General features: G+C 38.2%; 1 long non-coding RNA gene across 5 annotated transcripts in view; it reads right to left on the minus strand.

Annotated features, from left to right (window-relative positions):
• Positions 1–7394: 7394 nt before the first annotated feature.
• Positions 7395–16906, minus strand: part of LOC141546105 (uncharacterized) — a 54797-nt gene continuing 45285 nt past the window's right edge. For 2 of the 5 annotated variants that reach the window (XR_012483237.1, XR_012483233.1), the window contains 3 exons: positions 15508–15572; positions 11835–11942; positions 7395–9146 (listed from right to left, as the gene is read on the minus strand). This is a non-coding gene — a long non-coding RNA (uncharacterized LOC141546105). Of the gene's footprint in view, positions 9147–11834; positions 11943–15499; positions 15573–16906 lie in introns of all 5 variants that reach the window. The other 3 variants (XR_012483238.1, XR_012483235.1, XR_012483234.1) reach the window with 3 other exon arrangements.

Consider the following 16906-nt stretch of genomic DNA (forward strand, 5'->3'; position numbering starts at 1 on the left):
AAAATGACAATTGCAAGACTTGCCCCACTTACCTCAAATGCTGTTATGAGGAAAGTACTTTGTAAACCACAAAGTGATATCAAAATATGAGATGGAATTATTACATGGAGCATTTTTGAAGCCTTTGAACTTGAATCTTAGTCTACTATCTTTTTGGTTCTGGCTCCAAAGCTTACTAAGGTATAAAGACTTCTTTTTAATTAATGAAATTATTATTAATTAATGAAATCTATTCATTGATTAAATTAAAATTAAATAAATTTTAAATTAAAATAAAATATATTAAATAAAATTTAAAAAAACTTAAAATTACTAATTTCATTATTAAGCTTTTAAATTTAGAACATAAGGTAAAAGTCAAGGACTCTTACCCTTTTTCTGATTATATATATATATATATATTAGATAGATAGATGGATGGATGGATAGATAGATAGATAGATAGATAGATAGATAGATAGATAGATGGATAGATGGATAGATGGATCTAAACTAGCACAATGGGCTAGAAGGGTGAAGAAAAAAGCTTAAGACTTCTTCATTCAATCTTTGCTCTCAAAAAAGTTTTATCTGTGCCTTTTGTTTTTACCTAATTGCTACATATAGCCTTCCCCATCTCCTTACCTTCTGTCCCAAGTGGGGCTTATTTTGTAATAAGGAAGAAAAATTATATCCATTTATTAGCCTTTGTTATTAACAATTTTTTTCCCTGATAATAAAAGAGGATCTTGGAAATGTAGTGGGCTTCATAGCACCAGATACTAACCAACTTCTATGTTATTATTGTTTTGTTTTGATTTGCTTTGGGAGGGGGACTTTGGAGTTTATAAGCACAGTATCCCACAAAAAAAAACTAAATGGAATTTATAAGTAATTTCTAACCAAAAATCAGATAATTTTTGGAACTGGAGATTTCAAATTAGTCCCAGACCTAGAAAATCAAAAAAATAGACTTAATTTTGTACCTATGAACTCTGTTTGGGTTAGTTTGGCTGCTTTTTTAGATTGGTGTGGTAGTTTATAATTTCAGTTATGGATTCAGACCCTTCAGCCTGCCTTTGGCTGTGAAAAGAAAAGTTCTTCTAGTGACTGAATCCTAATAGGTAGGAGCTGAGTTAGTAGATTATTCTAAAGAATTGAAGCCCAAACTCAGTACCAGAGAGAAACTTGGATTTTGTGACTCTATCAAGTTCCTCTAGAAGAAATAACAAAAGATCTTTCAGAGAACATAGATGCAAAACCCAGCAGAGGAAAGGAGCATGATGGCATTACCCCATAAGGGAAGAAATGTGATTTGTCCTTGTCACCCAAGTGCTTCCCTCTCCTCTCCCTCCAATAATTTTTACTTTTGATCTATGTTGTATATACTTATATCTATATGCATCCCCCTCACCTCCCAAACTCAAATATAAATTTCCAGGTTATAGAGATAATTGAATTTTGTCTTTGTATCCTCAGTGCATATAATACATGGTACTAAGTGCTTGTTGACTGCATTAGCTATAAACATATTTCTTACATTCATTTCCATCTTGCACATTCTCTGGTTAAGCACATTCTCTTTGTGTATATTTTTTCCACATTGGTAGTGTGGTGACCTATGGGAGAGCATACCCCAAGTGTTCCTGGGAAATAGTGATAGATCTTTACTTGTCATTTTATTTGCTATGGATGGGTAGAAATCAAGGCTGTGATTTTTTATGGGAGTGACAGATCTTGAACCTGAGGTAGCTTTTTAAGGACCACTAGCTGAGAGAAGTGCCGCAGATGTTACTTGGGACAAGTTACTTCATCTCTCTATAATTAATCTGGGTCCAAATATTCAAAGTGTTTCTTTTCAGAACCATAGAAGCATGCTGTTATTATCCTTTGTTGACAGAACAACCAGAAACCTTATGCTTCAAAAAAGGGCAACAAGGAAAATGGAATCCCAGTTCTAGGCACCCGTATAGGGTGCTTATTACTTCTCCCCTCTTCTGAACAGCATCATGATTGTTCTGAACCTGAGCTTCTGAAGAACCTCAGTGAAGGATAAATAATAAAACTTTTACAGCCAGATTCACAGAATTGTTGCTAAGAAAATGCTTTATAAAAAGTAAAGCACTGTAGATATGAGTGCTGTTATTATTCTAGCTATATTGATCTCTCCATGTTCTTTTCTGAAATTCTTTGTTGCTAGCATTTACCACACAATTTAGTACATAATAACATGCTTCCTTCTTGTCAGTCAATCAACAAGCAAAGTTGTTAAACCAGACACTTTGCTAAGTATTAGAGATAAAAAGAAATGGCAAAAACCAATCCCTGCCCTAAAAGAGCTTACATTCTAATAAGGGAGACAATGTATAAATAACTAAGTATTTATTTGCCAGCTGTCTACAGAGTAAAAGGAAAGGGAGATGAGGTGAGAAGCTACTAGCAGTTGTGAAGACAAGTAAATCCTCCTGCAGAAGATGGAATTTGAGGGGAGTCTTAAAGAGAGACAAAGAAAGTAAGAAATGGGAGTGAAGGGGCAGAGCATTCAGACATGAAAGTGAACCAGTAGAAAGACAGGAAGATAGAAGACAGAGTGTCATGTTTGAAGGACTACAAGTAGGCCAACAATCCTGATTCACAGAGTGCATTGAAGGGAGCAAAATGTAAAAAATAACAGAAAGGTAGGCAGAAGCTTTGACTTTTAAAGAGAACATTGTATTTGGTCCCAATTTGGTAATTGGGAACCTCCAAAGCTTATTGAACAAGGAGTGACATGGTCACAATTATGCTCTTAAAAAAATCATATTTTCAGCTTAGTGAAGGATAGATTAGAATAAGAATAAGAAAAAGAGAGGAAGATATATAAGGAAAGGAGATCATTTAGAATGTTATTGCAATTGCACAGATTAGAAATAATGAGAATTTGAATTAAGAGTGAAGATTTCACTTTTGGAAAGAAGTGGTCACATACGTGAGATGGGAAAGTAGATATAACAAAATGGACAACAGATTAGATATATAAAGTGAGTATCAATCATGAGTCAAGTATGATACTGAGGTTGTATATCTAGGTACCTAGAAGGATAACAATAATAGGGAAATTTGAAAGAAGGCTAATTTGAGAGGAACGATAACGAATTCTATTTGGGACACAATGAGATGCTTTCAGGATACTATTTGGAGATATCCAAAGAGCATTGTGACTCAAGGAAGATACTACGGCTGGATATTAGGGCTGGATATCTACATCTGTGATGTTTTTGTTCAGTTGTTTAGTCATATCTGACTCATGACCTTATATGGGATTTTTCTTATTAAAGATGCTGGAGTGGTTCACTAGTTCCTTCTTTAGTGGAAAAGAGAAATTAAAGGACTTGTTAAGACCACACAGCTAGTGAGTGTCTGAGGCCATATTTGAACTTAGGAATTCCTGACTCCGGGCCCAGGATTCTATCCACTGAACCATCTAGTGGGCTCATACATATGGATAGCTGTATCTGTGTTTATATCTATGAATAAGGCACAATTGACCTTGATATTTTATTGATATTGGCATATCTGGGAATCATTTAGATTGAGATAATAAAACTCATGCTGAGATCACTGACAAACAGAGATAGGATAGGCAAAAGTAGAAGCAGGTCCAGGACATAACCTTTTGGGGACTCTCTTCACTCTACAAATATGGTTATAATGTGTTCGAGGGCAGGCATTTTTCATATGTATACTTTCCACAATATTGTACAACAAGTCCTACTCAAAAGGAAGTGTTCAAAAACATTTTATTGAGTCCCTGGCTTTTCCTGTCCTACGAAAAATAGTCATCTGTCATTTTCAACAATAAAATCATTGAAGAGGTCTAATAAATACTGTCCAAATCTTGTTCTGTTTCCCCTCAAGTGATCCACTTTTACTAAATACTAAGTTACTGTGAGGGGGAAGAAAGTCAACAAAATAAGAAATAGTTTTTGAAGCTAGTGGCCACTGGGAGCCTTTGAGTCCATCACTGTCATTGTGCATAGCAGGTAGTGGCAGGCAAGACACTGAATATCTTGTTCCCTCAATTTTCTTGTTGGATGAAATTGGGTAATGCTGGCTTGTCAAGCATTTGGGGATTCCCTGATGGGCACTAAGTACAGGGTGTGTGGACAATAGACATTTAGTTCTGCATCCTTCAGCAGGGGATTGAAAGTAACTATTTTCAAGGAGCAGGTAAATCATAAATTTAATAAGGTTTCACTGGGACTTGGAAAGGTTTTAACATAGGTTCCAGGACTTGCTGGAGGGAGCAGAGAATGATAAAAAACCCACTGAATTTGTGATGTGAAATCTGAGATCAAGTCTTATCTATGTCATTTATTGTAAATAATTTGGCAACTCTGTGTCTCTAGTTGAGAGAGAACTAAACCTGAAGGCAAGAAGACCTAAGTTCAAATGCAGCTTCAGATATTAGCTTCCTAAACCTGAGCAAGTCACATAATGTTTCCTGCCTCAATTTCCCTATATGTAAAATTAGGGTAGTTATAGCGTTATCTCCCAGGAGTGTTGTGAAGATCAAATCAGATAATGCTTGTAAAATATTTCACAAACCTGTAAGCACTTTAATAATAATAATCTTCTCTAAACTTTAATTTCTTCATTTAGAAAATAGGAAATTGTATCTGATGATTCTTAATGAGTCTTCCAGTTTAGTAGCCCAGTGAAATAAGAGTTCCAGAATCAGAGGAGCCAGGTTCAAATTCACAAAGCAGTTTGATTTGAATGAAATGATGAGATTTTTTTCCCTTGAAAGCAAGTTTTGTATTTTGGAAAAGGCTAGGGAGGGAAAGACCAATTCAACAGGGACAAAGAAAGAGACAGAAATCAGGAGAGACATAAACACAGAAAAAGGGGGAATCAGACACAGAAACTGAGCCAGAGAGAATCCCACAAGATTGAGAAGAGAGCCTGAATTTGCTGACCCCTTCTCTCTTCCATCACTGAAATATCTAGTTTGTTGTCTGGCTTTCCATGTATCACTTGTTTCCTTGAGTCACAGTGACACGTGGTCAACTGCTCTTTGGACATCTCTAGCTGGTAGCCTGAAGGCATCTCAAATTCAATGTGTCCCAAATAGAATTCATTATCATTCCTCTCAAACTATCCTTCTTTCAAATTTCTCTGTTACTGTTATCCTCCTATATCCTTTGGACTTCTTAAGGATACAAAGGAAATATCTGAGAAATAACTGTAGTTCAGTTATCATCCCACATTCTCATCATATATGGGACAGAAGGAAATACTGGCTGGTTTTTGTTGGCCCATCTACCCTGGACTCACACTGTCTTTGTCTCCTTCTCTTTGTGTGATGAGACCCAAGTTCTAGTCAAAGCCACTACAGTGACTGGGGGGAAAGATGAAAATATCCTCCAGAGTTACCCCTACCCATCCAAGCTCTTCTTGTATATACAAGGAATTGGATAATTCATTCATTCAAAATGGAAGAAGTAAATTTTCTATTGTAGGGAAAGCAGGGATTTTGTCACTTATCAGGGAAATAGAAGGAAAGTTAACTGAGCCTTAAGGTCTTGCTTGGAGTGGGACAAAGAATTAGCATGGACTATAACTGCTCTGTTGGGAATAGAAATGAGTTAAAAAAGAATTTTTTCACTTATGCTAAATAAGTGACTTGGACTCACCCAGTGGTGGTTCGGATAAACTCAAGGAAATTCAAAAGAGATTTAACCTAAACTTAAGGTATTCTGTGGACTAGTGGGCTGGCTGTGGCTGAGATTTAATTACAAAAGCATAAAATAGCCAGCCCCTGGAGCTAAGTATGAAAGAGCTTAAAATGCCTTCCTGATGGGAGAAGAAAAGGCCATATAATTCAGTGAAAGGCAGAATTAGAAAATAGCAGAGGACCCACACTGAGAAGCTCAGCTATGGAAGATGAGCAGATAGCTAAGCAAGAGACAGTCTAATGATACAACCTAGCAGCTCAGGACACCAGACCACAGATCTTGCCAACACCAGGCCTCCTAGATGATAACAATGGCTCTATTAAGGGATTAAGAGTCAATATCAGAAGCAAAGGAGGGTTTCAAGTGGAATGCTACCCCAGGAGAGTTACTTTGGCTATTTGTGTTTATATGAATACATGTGCCTTTCTTCATTCATCCTTCCTTTCTCTTCATTTATAGGGTGAATTATAGGGCAATGATGCATTGTAAATATGTAGGCAAGACTTATTCTCTGCTTTGTAATATTATTTAATTAAATGTCTAAGTCTGTAGTAGTAAGGTAAAATTTTTCCTTAAAAAATAATAATAGCTTTTTATTTTTTCAAAATACATGCAAAGATAGTTTTCAACATTCACTCTTGAAAAATCCTGTGTTCCAAATTTTTCTCCCTCCCTTACCCCTCTCCTAGACACCAAGTAATCCATACAGGTTAAACATTCTTCTAAACATATTTCCACATTTATCATGCTTCACAAAAAAAAAATAGATCCAAAGGGGGGAAAACATGATAAAGAAAAACAAACAAACAAAAAACAAGCAAACAACAAATGTGAAAATACTATGCTTTAATCCATATTCAATCTCCATAGTTCTCTCTATAGATCTGGATGACTCCTTCTGATGAGGTTAGTGGCAGTGCAGAGAATTGTGGAAATCTCCTTTTGGTCGAAGGCCCAGGTTCTTTGTGAAAGAATTCATGAACCTGAAGAGTTTTAGGTGGCAAAATGGAAGTTTATTGTTGGATGAGAAGTCAGCTTTGCTAAGAGACTGATTTCTATAGTGGCAAAGTCCTATTAGGGAAATGGAGACTGGCACTGAGAAGAGCATATCTTCTCAGCAGGCAGGGTTCTTTCTGGCAGCTATATCAAGGGACAAGGCACAGTCCTGCTTTGGACATTCTGCAAAGAAAAGAGTAAATAGAAACCTATTATACGAGCAGATCTTGGGGAGGCTGGGGGCAGCCTGAGCTGATCAGACCCAGGATCTCCTAAATGAAATTGCTTTGAAGGCTTCCTCACCCTGAATTTGCTCTAGAAATGGTCCAGTTGGATGATGACATCACTTAACTTGTCTGGGAAGATGTGCCTCCCAGGAGGACCTGAGATTCGAATCTCCCTTCTTTACAAATCAAAGGGCACACAGTTTTAGAGTGTTAATTTTACAGATTAAAGGAAACACAATTTCACACCTCCATCACTTCTGTCACAAGTCCATTGGAATTGCCTTGAATCACCTCATTGATAAAATGAGCCAAGTTAAGGTAAAACATTTTTTAAAGCTTTTTATTTTCAAAACATATGTACAGATAATTTTTCAATATTGGCCCTTGCATAGCCTTGTGTTCCAGATTTTCCCCTTTTTTCCCTCACTCCCTCCCCTAGATGGCAAGCAAGCCAATATATGTTATACATGTTAAAATATATGGTAATTCCAATATGTGTAAACATACACAATTCTGTTATTGCACAAGAAAAATCAGATCAAAAAGGAAAGAAAATGAGTAAGAAGAGAAAATGCAAGTGAGCAACAACAAAAAGAGTGAGAATGCTATCTTCTGATCCACAGTCTGTTCCCACAGTCCTCTCTTTCTGGGTACAGATGGCTCTCTTCATCACAAGATCATTGGAATTGGCCTGAATTGTCTCATTGTTGGAAAAAGTCTCTTCTATCAGAATTGATTGTTGCCATGTACAATGATCTCCTGGTTCTGCTCACTTCACTCAGACTCAGCTCATGTAAGTCTCTCTAGGCTTCTTTGAAATCATCCTGCTTTTCATTTCTTATAGAACAATAATATTCTATAACATTCATATATATGATAAACTTTTTCCAAGAAGTAACTGCATTGTTTTTGTTTGCTCCATCTTTATATTCTCAGGGATTGTCACATTGCCTTTCACATAGTCTGAACTTAATAAATGCCTTTTCGAATTGATTTTCATTGATTTTTTTATTCCCCCCCCAGAAAGATACTGTTGAAATGTCACTCTGCCTGCTGTCCCTCCTCCACATCTTCCCAAGCAGGAGAAACCATGAGACAGAAGTAAGACACATGGAGGGATGGAAGTAAACCATTTCTCAGTATTGCTATGGACCAATCTTTCCTCCAGCACTAAAACAAATTTAACTAAGCTCTTGGCCAAACTCCCCCATACAGTCTATCTCTCCCTCCAGGTGGAGACCTCCTCATTTTGTTTCACACCAGCCTTCTCTCCCCAAATCTCTTTCCAGCCAAAGCAGCACAAATCCTTTCTTGTTTCAGGCCCACCTACTGTGGACTGTTTTGCCCAAATCCTCTCTGGCATCATCACAACACTCAGAAATGAGCTGAACTGACTCTTAAGGCCGGGAGAACAGAGTTTTTGGCTCTCTAAGTCTGATTGGATTTCTATCTCTCTCTGTTTCACCAACCACAACCTGGCTGGAGTTGAGAGGCAAGTTTGGCTCAGCTCTGATTTGTATTCCAGGCTACCACCTCAGGCTCCACATCCCCATCATCCAGTTTATCTCAGTACATCAACCTCCACAATACACTGGTGAAAATGCCTCCTCAATTTCTTTAGACTCAAGGAATCATGAGGACAATATTTTCTGCCTGTGAACTAACTCTATAGCCTTAGGCCAATGAGTTTCCTTCTCTGGTTCCCAGTTTTTGCCTTAATGGAAATAGCCAAATTTGGAATTAGAAACTTAATGTTCTGTTCTGGCTCTGCCATCATCACTAGGTGAAACTCTGTCACAAACTATGTCACCTCTCTGGCTTTCAGTTTCCTCATATATGAGACAAAGGGTTGGACTGTTCATGGTATCTTAATTTTTTGAACATATGACTATGGCTGTGCTCGTAGAGGATCAAAATGACGTCATGACATTGGGATCAAGGTACAGTGTATCTGATTAACTGTTCGGACCAGCCTAAGCTCAGAAGTCTCCACCACAATAATCCATAATCCATAAGCACAATTGAGGAGAAACTCTCTGACTAGATTAGGTCTTTTTTGCTCTATATTTTGAGGTTCCCAGGTAGGACAGAGGATAGACCTTGAGACTGGAATCAGGAGGACTCATCTCTGTGAATTCAGATATGGTCTCAGACACAAGCTGTGTGACCCTGGGCAAGTCACTTAGCCTTGTTCTCTTTCCTTCATTTCTTTATCTGAAAAAATGAGCTGGAGAAGGAAATGACAAACCACATTACTATTTTTGCCAAGAGAACCCCAAATGGAGTCACAAAGAGTTGGAGATGATTGAACAGCAATTCTCTATTTCTCAATTTATGTGTTTTGAATGGGAATGGTGAGAATCTATTATTCCCAACATAACTTTGTTCAGTTTCTATTAATGGCTAAAATTGTCAGAAATGATCTAGTGATGAGAAGTTTACTACTTTATAATATCAGTGACTCTGTAATTTAAAAAAAAAAACACATTACTTTCTTCCTCCCCTCCCCTTCTCTTCCCCTTCTCTTCCCTTCCTTTCCCTTATTTTCCCTCCCCTTCCTTTCCCTTCCCTCCCCTTTCTTTCCTTTCCATTTCCATTCTCTTTTCCTTTCCTTCCCCTTCTCTTCTATTTTCCTTTTTTGTAATTTTTGAAATGCCTTCTAAAGGCAAAAGAAAGAAAATGTTTCACCATATTCTGTCACTCTCCTCTTAGCCCCTCTCCCTAATTCATAGCATCATATTAATTTTTCATTAAATTTTTCCTGTACTCTCTAGCTTCAGGATTCATGTTCTCACCACACAAAGACTATTGCAAAAATCTCTTAATTGGTGTTCTTACCTCCAGGCTCCCTTTTCAAATCATTCTCCACATAGCCCCCCAAACCATTTTCCTAAGGCACACATATAACCATATCACTTCCCTGCCAAAAAGCCTTCAATGGTTTCCAGTTGCCTATAAAGGCTAAAACATACTCCTCAGTGGTTGCTATTTCAATCCCTCCATAACCTGGCTCCAAGTCACCTTTCTCATCTGATTTCTTATTGCTCCACTTCACACATTTTAAGTTCCAGTCAAATCAGAGATATTCTCCAAACTTGACATTTCCTTCTCTTGCCTTTCTGCATTTGCACAAGTCTCCACCAATTCTTGAAATGTACTTAGTACTCTTTGAAGGTGTGGAAGGCTCAGCTCAGGTGTTAATTCCTTTGGGCAGCCTTCCCTTTCCTTACCTATCCCACCCCCATCTAGTAGGCATCTCTACTCCATTAAATTGCCTGATTTTTATTTAATTCCCTTAGTTGATTAGTGCCTTCAGGACAGACATTATCTTGTTTTCATTTTTATTTCCCCAGAACCAAATACAGTGCCTTGCACATTTTATAAACTCAAAACATATTTTCTAACAATACTCATGATTTTTCACTGGGGAAACTGAGATGCAGAGAAAGCAAGTAAGAGATCATCTAATCTAGCCATAATCCTGGGATCCTGAGATCTTGTATGAATCCCAGGAAGCCTCTCTAAAACATCTCTGCTGATTGGTCATTGTGGGTCTTTAATATATGTTCAAATCCAGATAGTTGTCATTGCTTTCTTCTCTTCATTTTCCTTTCCTAGGTTCTCCTCCCCTTCACTCCCTTCCTTCCTTCCTTCCTTCCTTCCTTCCTTCCTTCCTTCCTTCCTTCCTTCCGTCTCCTTCCTTCCTTCCTTCCTTCCTTCCTTCCTTCCTTCCTTCCTTCCTTCCTTCCTTCCTTCCTTCCTTCCTTCTGTCTCCTTCCTTCCTTCCTTCCTTCCTTCCTTCCTTCCTTCCTTCCTTCCTTCCTTCCTTCCTTCCTTCCTTCCTTCCTTCCTTCCTTCTCCTTCCTTCCTTCCTTCTCCTTCCTTCCTTCCTTCCTTCCTTCCTTCCTTCCTTCCTTCCTTCCTTCCTTCCTTCCTTCCTTCCTTCCTTCCTTCCTTCTTCCCTCCCTACCTCTCTTCCTTTCTCCCTCTCTCCCTCTCTTCCTTCCTCCCTTTCTTTCTCTCTTTCTCTTTTTCTCTTTCTTTCTTCTTTCTTTTCTTTCTTTCTTCCTCCCCTCTTCTCTCCTCCCTCCTTCCCTCCTTTCCTCCCCTCTTTCCCTGTTCTCAGAGACTTGATCTTTTGGTAGTAGACAGTGCAGTTGTCCAATTGGCTTAGATTTGCTGCAGCTCAGAACACTCAGTCTCAATTAATCCCTTAGCTTCATCACCTCCCCCAATTAGCAGAAATTATAGACTTGTACTATCACTCTATTTTTCAAAAATAAACATCCTGATTATTTTGTTCTAAGGTCCTTCCCTGATGATATGCCATATTCCAAGGTTCCTTCTATGTTCCAAAGTCTTTCCAGCTCTGATTTGCCATGTTCCAAGGTCTTCTTCAGCTCTGACATTCTGAGTTCTCAGGTCTCTTCTATCTCTATTATTTCATATTCTAAGGACTCTCCAAGTTCCAACAATCTGTGTTTCAAGGTCCCACCAACATACAACAGTCTATATTCTATATTCTATGTTAAGTTAAAGTCTGCCTGTCTTTCTTCACTGGTAAGTCTGCAGAAAGGAGAAAAATAATGACCTTGGTTATTCAGACGAGGTTGTGCAGACTGTTTAAAGTGATTATCAGCATGATGCTACGACAGCATTTTTCAGTGCAGTGTGCCCCAAATATCTGTTTCCCTGTGCCAGTACAGTGAAGATAACTTCCCTTTGACACTAATGAGTGTGAGCTCCATCTAAAATCCCACACCCCTTTTCAATTAACAGGAACAGTTTGCATCCTCTCTGAGACTTCCACCTCTTTCACTGAGGTTTTCAAAGTATCTCTGCCCTTGCCAGCCTGGAAGGGATAAATTGTTTCCTCATCCTGCTTTAGAGAAAGGGAAGAAGAAAAAACCCTTACCATTCAATCCATTGATGTATGCAAAGTACAGGACTAAGTTTCCTTGGAAACAGTGGCTGCTCTTCTTCTGGCCTGGGAAACATATTCCCTCCTTTTTTGGCCTGAAGTCTTTCAAAGAAAACATTGTTAGTGTTTATTTTTCCCTTATTTTCCTTCTCCCCCCCCCCATCTCAGGTTATTGCTCCGTTTGCTCCCTGGACTAGCCTTTGCAGATTGCCACTTATTGGAAAGGATCTGATGGAAACACTCTGTCTGAAGCTTGGCAGCTCCATGCAGGCAGAAGTGTGTGTGTGTGTGTGTGTGTGTGTGTGTGTGTGTGTGTTAATGCTGAAATACATTGAGAAGAAGCTTTTGGCTTCCTCTTACTGATAAGGAATCCAGAACTGCCATGGTATAAAAGCAACAATAACAACAACAACAATATATATAAACATACATATATTACATACATATAGTATACTAGATTGAGCAAGTGGGACAGTGATCATGATATTATTATAATGATAACTCATAGAACTACATTTGGGAAGGACCTCAGAGACCAACTAATTCAACCACCAAGAGGGAACAACTGAGATCATAAGGACACTTGACTTTTTCACAAATACTCCCAAGGTCAAACAATCCATTTATCAAGTCCCTATTATGTGCTAGATGCTGAAGTGGGGTTAATTTTTTCTCTGACTCAATGAGTTTATAGTGGGGAGAGAGAGTGAAGCAATAATTCCATTTGTTTCAATCTTCCCTCCACATCCTCTCACTCTTTAGGAAGTAGTCTTTATAAAAAAATCATCTAGCACTGTGGTCCATCTCTAATGTTCTTATCAAACAATGTTATATATTAGAATTTTTCATGTGTGTTTTTTATATCCTTATTAGGCTGCAAGCATCACAAGGTCAGGGATGGTCTAATCTAAACTTTTAATCTTTCCTGGCTCTAAGACAGACAGGATATCATCATCATCATCATCATCATCATCATCATCATCATCATCATCATCATCATCATCATCAACAACAACAACATCATAACCATCGTGACTATATATATATATATATATATATATACATATATATATATGTATATACATATATATATATGGCTGTGTGCCAGGCACTATGCTAAGCACTTTGTAATTATCTCATTTTGTCCTCACAATTCAAACCCATTTTGTTTTTTCCCATTTAACAGATAAGAAAATGAGACTTAGGTTATAAATCCACCTGGATAGGAAGTGGCAAAAGATAAATTGATACCAAATCTTCCATCCTCAGTTCCAACAACTTTATAATGACGTGTCTGCTGGGTCCATGGGAAAGCCACTTTTGTTTTGTTTGCTCAGAAAATATCTGGCTTAATAAACATAGACTGATAAGTATAATGGATTCTTATTGTGATGAACAGATAGTCCCAAAAGAATGCAAACTCTCTGAGGACAGGGACTATTATAATTTTTTTGTTTTTTATACCTTTCTCCTCCTAGACATCATCTTCTCTCTGGATTTTCATATGCTGCTCTCCTACTGCCTGTCTCATAAAGTCTCCTTTGCTACCGTGTTTCCCCGATAAGACACTGTCTTATTATTTTTTTGGGACTAAAAAACACCAGAGGGCTTATTTTCAGGGGAGGGCTTATTTTATCCTCCATCATGCCCCTTTTATCCTCCATCATGCCCATTTTAGCCTCCATCATGCCCCTTTTAGCCTCCATCATGCCCCCTGAGTGCTTATTTTATTCTCCATCGCTTACTGAACTTACCGAGTTTTTAGATGGTCCTGTCTCAGCTCTACTCCGCGGCGCTGCTCTCAGTAGCGCCAGCAAGCAAATCACCAGGGAAGAAGAGGATGACGCGCTCACTGCTGCAGCTCTGATTGGATGCAGCTCGGAGCGCGACGTGCGTTTCACCCGGGAGGGGAGGGCGGCGCTGCTTACTGAAGGTACCGCTACGCAGCATATAGCGCAGGGGATCACCATGATGACCGTTTTCATAGTAAGTTCGATAGGGCTTATTTTCGGGGGAGGGCTTATTTTAGCGGAATATTAAAGAGTATGTGGGTGTCTTATTTTCAGGATAGGTCTTATTATCGGGGAAACACGGTAGTTCATCTTCCAAATCGCATCCTATTAGCTGTGGATTTCCCAAGTATATAATCTCAGCCCTATCTCTCTACATTCTCTCATATCGTGGTCTCATTAGTTCTCATGATTTTGATTTTTATCTCTTTGCAAATGACTTTGATTCTCCATCTTTAACCCTAGTCACTGTCTTGAGCTCCAATTGCATGGCTACATTCCATCTGTTCCTTCTATACCTTGATTTTTAACTGTTCCCATTATTAGAATACACTGTCATCTCACCTCTACCTCTTAAAATTCATTATTTACTTCAAAACTCTAGTTTTATGACACCTATTTTATATGACTCTTTCTAAACATTCTACCCCAGCTACTGGTGCTGTGCTCAAACATTTACCTTGTATTTCTTTTGTGTATACTCATTTATGTTTTGTCTACAGATTTAGGATGTGAGTCCCTTGATTGAAGGGACTATTTCACTGATGCATTTATATATCCATGGCCTGGAACATTATAAAGACTTAATAAATATTTGTTGATTGGTTAGCTGGTAGATAATGAGTTGCCCATTCAACTGCATATAATAATCTGTACAACATGAATTCTTCATCCCCTTTATTTGATTTAGTCTATATTTGATTTAGTTACTATCTTGGGAATGATATTGTCAATAATAACAAATCAGAAATTCCTTTAATTATTAATTTTAAGTTATGATAGTATTCTTGGATCCAAAGGACTTGGATCGAAAATCCAGGATTTTTAATTACTGCTTTATGAGAAAGTCATTTTCACTCCTGTGGTTTTCACTTTTCTCATCTGTAAAATGAGAGAATTATAATAGATTATCTATATGATCCTTTATGTGTCTGAAATTTTGAATTTGTGCCAAATCAGGTTCAGAGAAGGGTCTCCTGATGAGCTGGAGAAGAGGCAAATGCCAATCTCACCATCAAGGCTTCCACAATATGTTTAGTCTTTATAAAAGTCTTCCTAAAGCTTACTTGAATGTTGTGCATAAGACTGTAGCTAATTACACACAGCTGCCAGACTATTGCAACCACCTATTTCAGCACCTGAATAGCAGCTTATGAATTTGGACCATGGACAGCACCTACTTACCATTAAATGATACATTACACAGATACACACACAGACACACGCAGAAACACACATACACACACACCCTTCATTCCATGTCTGTGAACAGTGGAGTAGAAAAATTTTAAGTTCATTTTTAAGGCACCTGCTTTGACCTTCTTAGCCTTTCATAACAATCTCAATTGGACTCCCTATTTCCATTCTCTCCTTCCCTCTTCCAATCCATTGCACCATCTAGAATCATTCATTTGACTTCAATTTTTCTTTATTTCCTAATTTTGTAGAGCTCCCTTCTATCACTCTATAATCCTGCCTAACTGGACTACTTGGTGTATTCCCTGGTATTTTCCTCAGGCCTCTGTGTAGTCACATATGTTTCCCTTTTGTTTAAGCAAGCAGCAACTAGATAGCACAGTAGATAGAGCATTAGATACCCCCCTACCCTGAACTGGGTTCAGAAAGACCTGAATTTAGATATGACCTTACATACTTACTAACTGTGTGACCGGGGCACATCACTCAATCTTATCTATCTCAGTTTCTCCATCTGTAAAATGAGCTGGGAAAGAAAATGGCAAATCACTCTAGTATCTCTGGCAAGAAAACTCCAAGAAGCATCATGAAGAATCAGACACAATTTAAACAACTGAACAATAACAATGTTTAGAACAGATTTTCCTCCCATCTTTCACTGCTGAAAAAGACCTTTTTAGTTAGAATCAGCTCAGTATTCACTTTCTCTATGAAGTTTCCCTTGAACCCCCAGCTAAAGGAAGCTCGCCTCCCTTAAACCTACTTTAACATTTTATCTCTTTCTGTTTAATCTCTCTTAAGCACATTGCCACATTATACTTTATATTCAAATCAGCAGGCATTTGTTAAGTATTCACTATGTGGTAGCACTATCCTAAGCACTAGAGATACAAATAAAAGCAAAAAGAAAATAAATTCTGTTCTTGAGGAGCTTACATTCCAATGAAGGAAATACAATACCCAGAAGTAAGTTGAAAAGTGTGTGTAGGGGGTGTTAGTAATCAGCATGAGGGCATGGTGGAGGAAGAAGTTCAGATACAGAAGAGAAGGGCCCAGAAAGGAATGAAGAAGTAAACATTAGTGTCCTAGAGTCCTTTGGGTTCAGGGAGGAAACTACCAATCAGAGGTAGGGACTGAGGCATGAGAATGCTGAAGGGACATGGTGGAAGAAGAAGTCTGGAGAGTCATGAGGGAGATCTAGAGAGAAACAAAGGCCTAAGCATAGCTGCCATGAGGGCACTTTCTTAAAATAAAGGATTCATTAATTATAGGATTTTGCATATAGTCTTCAATGATCTGTTAGGATATTAAAATATTCAGTAAGTACTTTATCAGAGAAGTTTGGGGAACAGAGATGAGAGAGGAAGAGAGACAGCCAGACAAGATAGAGACAGAAAGAGAGAATATCCCTTTCCTGAAAGGGAAAAAAGATATATGGGAAAGCAGTGGCCAATTAGGAGAGCTTAGTCTGGAAAGCCACAGGGATGATAATTTGATCCATAGGGCAGTCAATTACATGCATTTTCCAGTAGCAATAGTACTATTGATTTGATTACTGTTCCAAGAACAAGAAGAGGAAAGCTGTGAAAAGGGGATGAGGAGATGAGTGAAAGTAGGATACATATACACTGGCAAACAGATACCAAGATGGCCTCAGTAGACAAATGGCTGCATGAATATGAAAGCAAAGAGTGGTTTAGGATAGCTACGCTGGACTGTTTGTGCTAGTTTTCACTCTTTACCATTGTCTGAGGGAGCTTCTTACCTTTGATCCTCTTCTCTGTGCCTTAGAATATAGTCTTTAGGTGTTGCTGTGGTCAAAAGAGCTATATCTGAAGTCCAACCCAAATGACCCACAAT

Source organism: Sminthopsis crassicaudata, chromosome 6 (assembly GCF_048593235.1).
Source record: "Sminthopsis crassicaudata isolate SCR6 chromosome 6, ASM4859323v1, whole genome shotgun sequence".
Lineage (NCBI taxonomy): Eukaryota > Metazoa > Chordata > Mammalia > Dasyuromorphia > Dasyuridae > Sminthopsis > Sminthopsis crassicaudata.